The sequence below is a fragment of the Cupressus sempervirens genome, chromosome 7 (assembly GCF_028749045.1).
Source record: "Cupressus sempervirens isolate cs-2001-9-10 chromosome 7, ASM2874904v1, whole genome shotgun sequence".
Classification (NCBI taxonomy): Eukaryota; Viridiplantae; Streptophyta; class Pinopsida; order Cupressales; family Cupressaceae; genus Cupressus; species Cupressus sempervirens.
The window spans coordinates 819,699,588-819,710,981 of record NC_143124.1 but is presented as its reverse complement, the minus strand read 5'-3'; the positions used below and the strand labels follow the sequence as shown (position 1 = coordinate 819,710,981).

At 33.9% G+C, this 11,394-nt stretch overlaps 1 pseudogene; it reads left to right on the top strand.

Moving 5' to 3' along the window:
• Positions 1–1,171: 1,171 nt before the first annotated feature.
• Positions 1,172–4,594, top strand: LOC149549904 (receptor-like protein EIX2; annotated as a pseudogene).
• Positions 4,595–11,394: the final 6,800 nt, after the last annotated feature.

Here is an 11,394-nt window from a genome sequence, read left to right as displayed (position 1 = left end):
GAGATACACTATAGAAAGATGAAGAGATAAAAAAAGGATGACAGGGAGAGACTAAAAATGGGACAAAAAGTTAATCTTCCATACCTCTCTGGCGTACCCATTGCACACTAAGGTGTGATTGCTAGTTTAGCAAAATTTTCAATATCTATTCTTCGTGATTTAGATATTTTATGGTAAAAATTGTTTCCAAACCAATTTGGGGAAAAGAATTTCTGTCGGCGACTAGGGGCTACTGTTTGCTTGAGTACTTTCACCGACTTCTGAACATTCAGTGATGCCTTTTTCTTCGATTCCGGTCACATCTCGTGCATGGAATATTTATCGTACTGTTCAACTTCAATAATTCAGTGGTCACGGTCATAGCCGTGCCATTTACATCAAGTGAAGTCGTGATCATTGGCACCTTGCAACGAAGTTCCTTTCAAGAAGCATTAAACTCCCTTCTTATCATCTATATTTTTCGACGGAATTGTGGGGCTCTGTAAGGCCCCGTTTGGTTGCTGGAATATGAGCGAAATAGGAAAACGAAATTAGAATATGTTTTATATTCGCTGTTTGGTAAGCTCAATTGGAATTGGGAATAGGAAGACATATTCCAATTTTGCCCCTAAAATGAGCATATGTTTATGCCAAAAAAATATGTTATTGGAATAGGCCATTTCCATTCCCATTCCGATTTTCCATTAATTTTTTTTTTTTTTTTTTAAATTCAAATTTTTTTTTTTTTAAAATTTTTTTTTTAACTTCTACTTTTTGAATTTTTTTTGTTAATTTTTTTTTAATAACATTTTTTTAAAATTATATCTATTTGTTTAAAAAAATAAAAATGAAAATGAATTAACTAAAAAAATAATAAATTAAATTTTTTTTTAGGAAAAATGTTTTTAAAAATACAAAACTTAACCTTATTCCTATTCTATTTTTGTACAACCAAACAATAGATTAACATATTCCCAGTCGAATTCCAAGTGCACCAAAGATAATTGGAATTGCCTATTTCTATTCCCATTCCTCATTTCCATTCCCATTCCATTTTTCTATTCTAATTTTCATTCCTATGCCAGCAACCAAACGGGGCCTAAGTGTCCAAAACAAACACAGTTGGTGGCTGATTCGTATTGTTCTGTTAATATTGCTATTTCTGAATATTTCTTGAAGGGGATAATGATTATATCTTTTCAGAGGGCAAAATTGAACAAACCCAAATGAAATTCTTACACACATTGTTCTTGACCTCGGTAGGAATTGTGCTGTTCCTGCAGATTTGCTGGGTATCTTGCTGTCCAGAAAATGAAAGAAATTCCCTCTTGGATTTCAAGCGTGGCCTTCACGACCCAGCTGGTCGACTCAAATCGTGGAACAAATCCACCGACTGTTGCCACTGGAACGGAATCCAATGTGATAATGTTACAAAGCATGTTATTCATTTGGATCTCCACAATCCTTCCAACAACGATCCGGAGATGGGTTTACGGAACTCAACCAACGACGCTCACTCCAAGGTCTTTTCCAGTTCACTTTTTGCTAGGAATACTCGAAAAGATGTTCTTTCTCCATTGTTCAATCTAGAAATGCTACAACTCTTGGACTCGAGCTTCAATTCTTTCAGTGGCGTTGGTGTCCCTCACCAACTCCCTGCGCTGAAATATTTGCAGTATTTGAACTTGTCAAATGCTGGATTTGTGGGAAAAGTACCCAGGGAGTTGGGCAACATGTCCACTTTGCGACACCTGGATCTTTCAACTAATTATTACATTTCGTCTTCCTCCATTACAATTGGTGGCATGCAGATGTGGATAGGAAACTTGAGGAATCTAGAGGAGCTTCTGCTGGACGTGGTGAATATGGCGCAAGTTACAAGCGACGAATGGGGCAAATCAATATCCACCATGTACTCCCTCAGGCGTCTTCAAATGTCCAACTGTGAGCTCTCTACCCCAATTCCCCCTTCTCTTGGAAACCTTACCACTCTAACCCACCTCCAACTTGGCGGAAATTCCTTCTTCTCCTCCATACCTGTTCACTTACAAAACCTTTCCAACCTTGTTTCCCTCAAGCTTAGCAACTGTGAGCTCAATGGTTCCATCCCTTCTGCTCTGTTCAGCCTTCCAAACCTGCAAGAAGTTGACTTGTCTGCCAATTTCGACTTGGGAGGGGATCTTTCAAGCATTCTGTCGCCATACTCTGCATCGCTAAACAGCCTTGTTCTTACAGCAACAGGTGTAACAGGAGCAATTCCGAATTCAATTGGCAACATCTCCTCATTAACTCTCTTGGATCTCTCGGACTGCTCTGTTCAAGGTAAGCTTCCACCCACCGTTGCAAATCTTACACAACTTGTAATGTTGGATATCTCTAATAACATGTTAGAAGGAAGTCTACCCCCATTTGGGGCCAAGCCCCATTTAGGAACTTCATTTCCTTTGGCCCACATCGACCTTTCATACAATCAGTTGCAGGGTCGAATACCCGCTATGTTGTTGGGTGCATTTGAGAACCTCCGCTATGTTCACTTGAGGCAGAACCTATTGACCGGTGCCATTCCATCGCTTAACATGAATCTTACCTCCCTCACATCGCTTGACCTGAGCTGCAATGAACTCAACGGCACAATTCCTCCACTGGCCAACATGAAGTCCCTTGTCCTGCTCGATCTGAGTAATAACCAGCTGACTGTCAAAATCCCGGCTTCCGTTGGTCAATTACTTGACCTCGGTACGCTTGATCTAAGCAATAACTTGTTAACAGATGTCATACCTGACAGCATTTCAAATCTCTCTAAATTGAAGGTTCTTTCCTTATTCTCTAATCGGTTAAATGGGAACCTTTCAGAGTCTGAACTTCGTAATCTCTCTAGTATGGTGTCTCTGGACATTTCGAACAATGATTTATCAGTGAAAATCAGTACAACTTGGATTCCCCAAAGATCATTTAGAACATTGAAATTAAGATCATGCCACATGGAGGGTGAGTTACCGGCCTTCCTAAAAACTCAAACTGAAATTTCTAATTTGAATTTGTCAGACAACAGCTCAACTTGTCTTATAACAATTTTACAGGCGCTTTACCTTCTAAGCTACCGGGCCCCCAAAAATTGAAGTTCCTGGACTTGCATCACAACTATTTTCATGGTCCGATGCCCCTTCCTCCTCCATCAGTGATTATTCTGGATCTCTCGGGAAATCAATTTTCTGCTTCCATTCCAGCTGAAATTGGCAAGAATAAATATAATTATCTGTCTCTCTCTCACAACAATCTCAGTGGTAGCATTCCACCAACAATATGTGATGGGTTGACAATGGAGATTTTGGATTTTTCATACAACAGTCTTACAGGCAAGATTCCTTCCGGTTTTGTTAACTGCAGTTCTCTTCAGGTATTGAATTTGGAGAACAATAGATTAGAAGGTGAGTTGCCAGCTGAGTTGGAAAACATGACTTCGCTTCAAACACTGAAAATCGGGAGAAATCGTATAAATGGAGCTCTCCCAAGCCTTGCAAATTGTAAGCAGTTGCAGATATTAGATATGGGGGATAACAGTCTGACAGGGAACATTCCATCAAACTGGATTCAAGAGCTTCCTAGTCTGAAGATTTTGATCTTAAGATCAAACAAATTCGAAGGAACTGTACCTGCTGATGTAAGCGAAGTACCTTCTCTTCAAATTTTAGACCTCTCAATGAACAATTTTTCAGGAGTAATTCCGGTGAGCATTTCAGAGATGAAGGGCATGGCAAACGAGACAGAGAATACAGAAGTCCTTGAATTTGGAACGATACAAAACCTAAAATATGTAGAGAAAATAATCATAAGAAACAAAGGATTGGAGATGGAATTTGTGAGAATTTTGAGATTAGTAAAGTGTCTTGATCTATCAAGCAATAGATTATTCGGTAATATACCTGAAGGAATGGGTTCTCTGATGGGTTTGATCATTCTTAATATTTCAAGAAATCAGATTAGTGGTGGTATACCAGAGTCCTTGGGAAACATGGCACAGCTAGAGTCACTTGACCTATCGCAAAACCATCTATCTGGAACTATTCCTGTGGAGATGCAACGTCTCACATACCTAAGTTTCTTAGATCTGTCATACAATAATCTTCAAGGAAGTATACCACAAGGGGGACAGTTGATGACATTTGATGCATCATCTTTCTCGAATAATTCAGATCTATGCGGCCTTCAACTGAACAAGTCTGGCTTACTTTTGCCAAAAGATGGGAGCGAGCCTAAGAAGAAAGAAGGGGCGAACAAGAACAGGGGAATTGACAGTTTTATTGTGTTGATGGGGATGAGCTTTGGAGTGGGCGCGGGCATAATTGTAGTTCCTCTCTTGTTTATGAAAAAATGGAGGAAGAAGTTCTTTGATTTGTTAGACAGAAAATTGATTCGTGTAGTTGACTTGATTTCCTGTGACAAGTTGCAGATGGCCAAAATTTTGGCCGAAGATCAAGAGTGTTCCGAAGAAAGCAAGAAAATTATACGCTTTTGCGTACATTGTACTCAGATTGATAGAGAGACTGAAAGTATAGTTCATACTAAATGTACATGTTGATTAAAATATTAATTGTATATATTTCTTTTTTAATTAGCGAAAGAGCTCAAAAGATAACTCTTTACGGTAGCTACCGGCTAGGTGCCCCCAAAAATAGTTACCAATATCAAAGATTACGATTATTACAAATTGGCTTATAATATTTTTCTTTCCTCGGGAACAAATCCGTCGACCCCAACATCAACTGTCCTACTCCTAGACCCGTGCATCGAGAGGTCTCTCTTTGCTTACAAATGAGGTCTCCCGTGCATTGAGAGGTCTCTCTTTGCTTAAAATATTAATTGTATATATTTCTTTTTTAATTAGTGAAAGAGCTCAAAAGATAACTCTTTACGGTAGCTACCGGCTAGGTGCCCCCAAAAATAGTTATCAATATCAAAGATTACGCTTATTACAAATTGGCCTATAATATTTTTCTTTCCTCGGGAACAAATCCGTCGACCCCAACATCAACTGTCCTACTCCTAGACCCGTGCATCGAGAGGTCTCTCTTTGCTTACAAATTTGTTTGCAACCATTAACCATTATGGCGAGCGTACATTGTACTCAGATTGATAGAGAGACTGAAAGTATAGTTCATACAGATTTTTTTCATTTATTTTACAAATTATGTAGATCATGAAGATCAAATCTTAAAAATTCACAAAAATCTATAATATTTTAAATATTTTAAATTTTGGTCAACAGTGCATTTTGTTCGGAGCTTAGATGTGTCTATAACAAAGTATTGTATGAAAATTGTTAAACTTTATTAAGGTAATTATAATTGTTTAAACATATTGTTTGTAATTAAATTAATTGAAATGTCTATTAGGCCTTAATAAAGAGTTAAGATTAATAATAAAATTTGTTTTGTTCTATTTTTATGTTCTTCTGTAGTTAATAGCTGATCTTTTATAAATATTGTGATTTGTACTAAAAAAATATTTTTTTATTTGAATCAACAATATAAGTAGTATAAATATTTCTATTAAAAAGTTTCTTGGTTCCTTAATGGAATAACATTCATACTCTAGTTCTTTTACTAAGATTTGTTCTTTGGCATTTTTTCTCCTCTATTTTGTGTCCTTGTACCTAAAGATGATTGTGTTGAAACTACTAATGTGTATAGTCAAAATATGAAAAACAAAATGTATGAATACAAGATGTTTACTGATTAGTCAATTGTACAACATATGCTTATATAAATGTTTTTGTGTAATGTGAATAGCATTCTAATGTTTTGAATCCTCTAGGTGTTTGATTTTATTGACAGATAATTCATTTTAATGACCTAGAAATTACTCTTAAATATAGTTGATCCATGACCAATGCTCAATTTGATGTAAACTTTAAAAAAATGATATTGCCTATAAAGCTCAATTTGGAAAGAAGGAAATATATTTGGATTGGGGAGGAAAGGATACCCCTTATTCTCCTCTCTCTCTCTCTCTCTCTCTCTCTCTCTCTCATATCTAAGGTCTCTCATCTCTCTCTCCACCCACCCATCTCTCCCTTACTCATCAAATTTTTATGATCTCTCTCATTCACTTTTGGGTGCAGTCACAAATAGAGAGACATCAAAGAGATCTATCCAAGTGTACAACAAGAGTAGACACAATGGAAACAACAACAAGGAATAGGAAAGACAATGTGAGATCAACCTTTATTCAGAAGAAAATCAATTTACAATTAATTAGCAACATACATGCCTTCATACATGTTACACTACAACAAGCAAAGAGATCTATCCAAGTGTACAACAAGAGTAAACACAATGGAAACAACAACAAGGAATAGGAAAGACAATGCGAGATCAACCTTTGTTCAATAGAAAATCAATTTATAATTAAATAGCAACATACATGCCTTCATACATGTTAGACTACAACAAGCTTGTTTTCTTACAATCTTTGGTTAGAGAGCTTAGATCCTATTCTAGTGATATTCATCCTCAATATAGCTCTAGCTATGTGTGTACTCCCTCAAGAGAGTTGCATTACAATACATAAGCATCTCGACATGCAGGTCAACCCAAGAAAATAGATTAGAATTCCCCAAGAATGAGAAATGTATTGTGCACCAATGTGTCTTGTCCTAAGTCATAAGGAATAAACCACATAAACTATATTAGGACCAATGAACCAAGATTTAGGTCCACACCAATCCAAGAACATAGATGTATGCACCATCAAGCTTTGCAAGTTGTAGATTTCTATCATAAGTTTGGATTTCACCAACAAAACACAAACTTGCAAGAACACGCCACCTAAGAGAGAACAAATCAGAACTTGAGCAATAATGGTCCAAATAAGTTATGAACCTAGGAACATGATTCAAGATAGGTCTTGATTATAGTCTAATCATCATAAATGCTAACTCAAATAGATAAATGATAGATGAATCGGTTCTTAGACTGTACAAACTAGCAAATTGAACAAATTGATAATAGAAATATTTTGGTTGATGCAAGATTGCTTTGAACCCAAGATGCTCCTACATCACTTCTCTCTCTACCATCTCTTCTCTATCTTATCTTTCCCATTGTCTATCACTTTCTAAATGTCTATCTTTCCATCTATCCCTTATTAATACCCTCTCTCTCATTGTGGTATTTTTTGTACCACCTCTTCTCCCTCCTTCTGTTCTCTAGGGAATTATCCCTCCATCCACTTTATTTGGTATGTAGTTTAGGGTATAGGTCTTATGGAATAGGGTGGAGGCAGGGGGTGCCTAGGGAAGGAATAGATTTCAAAGTAAGAGAAGTGGGATAAGAGAATGAGAGTCTTCATAAAGGGACAATGAAAAAGGGAGAAGGAGATAGAGGCAAAGATGGAGAGAGGGAACTAGAAATGGGAGGGATGGAGAGATGAAGTATATAGAGGGGGGGAGAGCTCAGAGATCTTAGATGGAACCAATTTCTGTTCTCTTTCTTTTTGAAGCCCTTAATCTTCATTATTTCTATAAAAGAAAAATGCATTTTAGAAAGTAGATATAGAATACCAAAAATCTTGTTCTTGTTCCATCTTTAAGTTTTGAGTGTGGTTGTACTCATCTTCTTGTCAAAGATCAAACTTTGTTGATTTTAGAAAAAATAAGTCAATGTCTTAAGACCTCCTTTTGGTATAACTATCTGGTGCATATACAAGCATGAGAATCTTTTGGTACTTGTATGGCTAAGTATTTATTGCCAACATAATGTTTACAATTTTTATTTTAACTTTATTTTTGTAAATGATTATTGAATGAATTAATTTAAATTTAAGCCCATTAATTTAGACATAAATTACACTACCTATTAAATTATTTATATGAACATATGACGATAATGAATAATTCCCTTACTACTTGACATAATCATAAATGTGGGAGTGCACAAAGATTGGGAACTAAAAAGGGGATAATATGTGACTTATTTTTTGAAATCAACAAACTCTAAACTTCAACAAGAAATTGAACATCATTAAACTCAAATTTTCAAGATGCAATATGATCAAGATTTTTGGTACTCCAAATCTAGTTTATAAACTAATAATTCATTTTGAAAATGGTGGAGATTAAGGTGCTTGAAAAGGGGAGCACAAAATATTAATTGTATATATTTCTTTTTAATAGGAAAAATGGCTCAAAAACTAAATATTTATTGTAGTTATTGGATATGGAAAATAAGGCTAAAGATCAAATATAACAAATCTTACAAAATTTTTTTTTTTCTTTAACTAAAATAAATCCTATAAATAGGCTTATACTATTTTTATCTTCTCGGGAACAACTCCATTGACCCCAACATCGTGTATCTATTACTCCTAGATAAACCATCCCTTTCAACCAATACTAATGCATCAAAAAGTCTATTTATAAATGTATTTTCAACCATTACAAAGTTTCGAAAGGAAATTGTTAAACTTTGCCAAGATATTTTAAAAAGTTTAAACAATTTATATGTAATTATGTTAGTTGATAGAATAAGTTAATGTCTATTAGAACTTAATAAATAGTTAAATTTTAATAAATACAAGAATTTTAAGATGTGTTTTGTTATATTTCTTATCTGATTTTTCATAAAGATCGAGATTTACAATAATAATAATAATAATTTAAATTGAATTAAGAAAAATCCAAGTAGTATAATTTCTTCATCAAAAAAATTCTTGGCTTTTCAATAGGATAAAATTTTTCCTCTAGTTCTCATATTATGGTTTATTCTTTGACACTTTTTACTTCTATTTTTTCTTAACTTCAATATATGTGTATCCTTGTACCTAAAGATGGGTGTGTTGAGAAGCACCATAGGGAGACTACTAATGTTTATAATAAATATATCAGAAAAAATATGCATATATACTAGATATATAATAATAAGTCAATTGTGCAAAATATTCTTATATAAATGATTTTGTGCAATGTGAATATCATTCTAATGCTTTGATTCCTCTAGGTGTTTGATGTGATTGTTGGATCATTCATGTTGGTAACTTATAGATTTTCCTTAAATACAAGAGCTATGACTAATGCATAAATTGGTGTGTTTGGCTTGTAACCTAACAAGCAACAATGATATTGCATGCAAAGTTAATTCGAAAAGAAAGAAAGAAAATTGAGTTGGAATTAGGGGAGAGAGATATTAATCCTTAGCCACCTCTTGTTGTCTCCATGTATCTTTCTCACACTTGTCTTTCCCCATCTCTAGGTCTCACCTCTCTAGATATGTCACACATGTCCACCCTTATTTGATTTCAAAAAATAGTGGCACCTTAAGACTCCCTTTTGGTACCACAATTTAGTGCATATATGGGGTCCATGATGCAAAATAAACCAATAAAATCATAATTCAACAATATGATGATAATACATATAGTAAAAGATACAGACCTAAGATGTGCCAATTGAAATGTGAATATGGAGATGCATTGAGAAATACCCTTTCACATCAAAGAAGCTAGAACTATGTGTGATGAATGTGAGCAAAAATGACAATTGTTAGAACAAAATGAGATGACTAAGTTGTGAAAATTGTCCAATAATGGTGAAACAGTTTGAGAGAGAGAGAGAGAGAGAGAGAGAGAGAGAGAGAGAGAGAGAGAGAGAGAGAGAGAGAGAGAGAGAGAGAGAGAGAGAGAGAGAGCATATAAATCGTAAATGAATGATATTAAGTAGTATGAGTTGAAACTTTCAAGGAATGAATAAAAATGAAAGGAGAATTATGTAGTGTGCCTATATCTAAAATCTAATATGAAATTTGTCAATCATTATCAATCATAGTGTCGTTGTCCAGATGGATGATTAAAGATGTCATTTTTAGGCATGTTCCTTGAAAGAACACTCAGAAGTTGATTATAATTATCCCAAAAAGACATTACAATAAGGAACTTTCAAAATAGGACATCTAAGTGAAACATTATAGGTACAAGTTACAATAAAATAAACATTGCTTCTCTCCAAGAACATCACAAACAAGATAATTCACAATGGACTTTATAGTTTTGAACAAGGATCTATTGCAATCTTTAGCACCAACTGCCAACTAGGATTGAACTTAAAATATTTGCATCTTGAGCTCAACATTGTAGTTTATTTTCACTTCTAAGGTTTTAGCAAAAGTAGATTATGGTTGTAGGAGGGTATAGGCATTAGAGAAAACAACTTTACATCTTAGTATCCAAATATACAACAAAATGTGTTAATGAGAGGATTTCAATAACATGTTTTGGAAGCAATGCAAACCTAATACTATCGATTTCTAACTTAAGTTTTTGCTAAATATAGTAAGAATAAAGGATATAACTATTTGTCAAATTTGTTAAACATGTTTGTATAAGAAGAAAATATGTTAAATGGATTCTAGTTTGTGATATAATATACACTTGGAAGAATGGGTAGAGAAGTAGAAAAAGGCTCTCTCGAATAACAACTTTAAATTGGAATCTTTTTGTGCAAGAAAATGTTCTTTGTTAGCCTCAAATTTTCAAACAATAAAGCTCAATGTGAAATATTTGGCCTCAGACCAATTCACTCATTGTTTTAAATTTAAACCTGATTATATTTGGATGAAAAGAAGATTTTAATCAGATTTCCACAATCCATTTGATTATCTCCCAGTGTTTGATTTGATTGTGTATTTTTTAACATTAATGTCTCAAATCACACTCTGTGATAAAAAATGAAGGTTGATCCAAAAAATCGATGCTAAACAACCATATGCAATCACATCTAGGAGCACAAAAAGTTAATGAAAGAAAGAAGTTTAAAATAAATTAACATATGAAATTTATATTTATCATGATAGCCCCCACTAATAATAGAAACTATTGCAAAATTATTAAAGAATAAAAGAAATTTATTAAAGAACTAAAGGAGCAACTTCAGAGGTTCTCAATAAAATATTAGATAGCTTGAGTGCAAAAATATTAAAGAATAAAATAAATTTATAAAATAACTAAAGGAACAACTTCAAAGCTCTCAAATTAACATTAGATAGCATGAGTTTGTTTACCTCTTTCCAACACAATGTGGAGAACTATATATTTGTAATAAGGTGTATGCAAATTTCTTAAATATTATGAAGACTAAGGTACATGCAAATGACAAGGAAATGATGGACAATGTTAGGCTCTCTATAAAGCCCTCGACTAAATAGCCACAAAAATGCATCAAAATTAAGTTTTTTTCTAATTTATTAATTAATTAAAAAATTATAGAACCACTATTTTATGATTTATACATTAATTAATAAATTAGAAAAAAACGTGAAATTGGGTGCATATTTTTTTACCTTCCACCAATTTTTTTGAAAAAAAGATATTTTCACAAAATTTTCAATATCCACCCTTCGTGATTTACATATTTTATGATAAAAA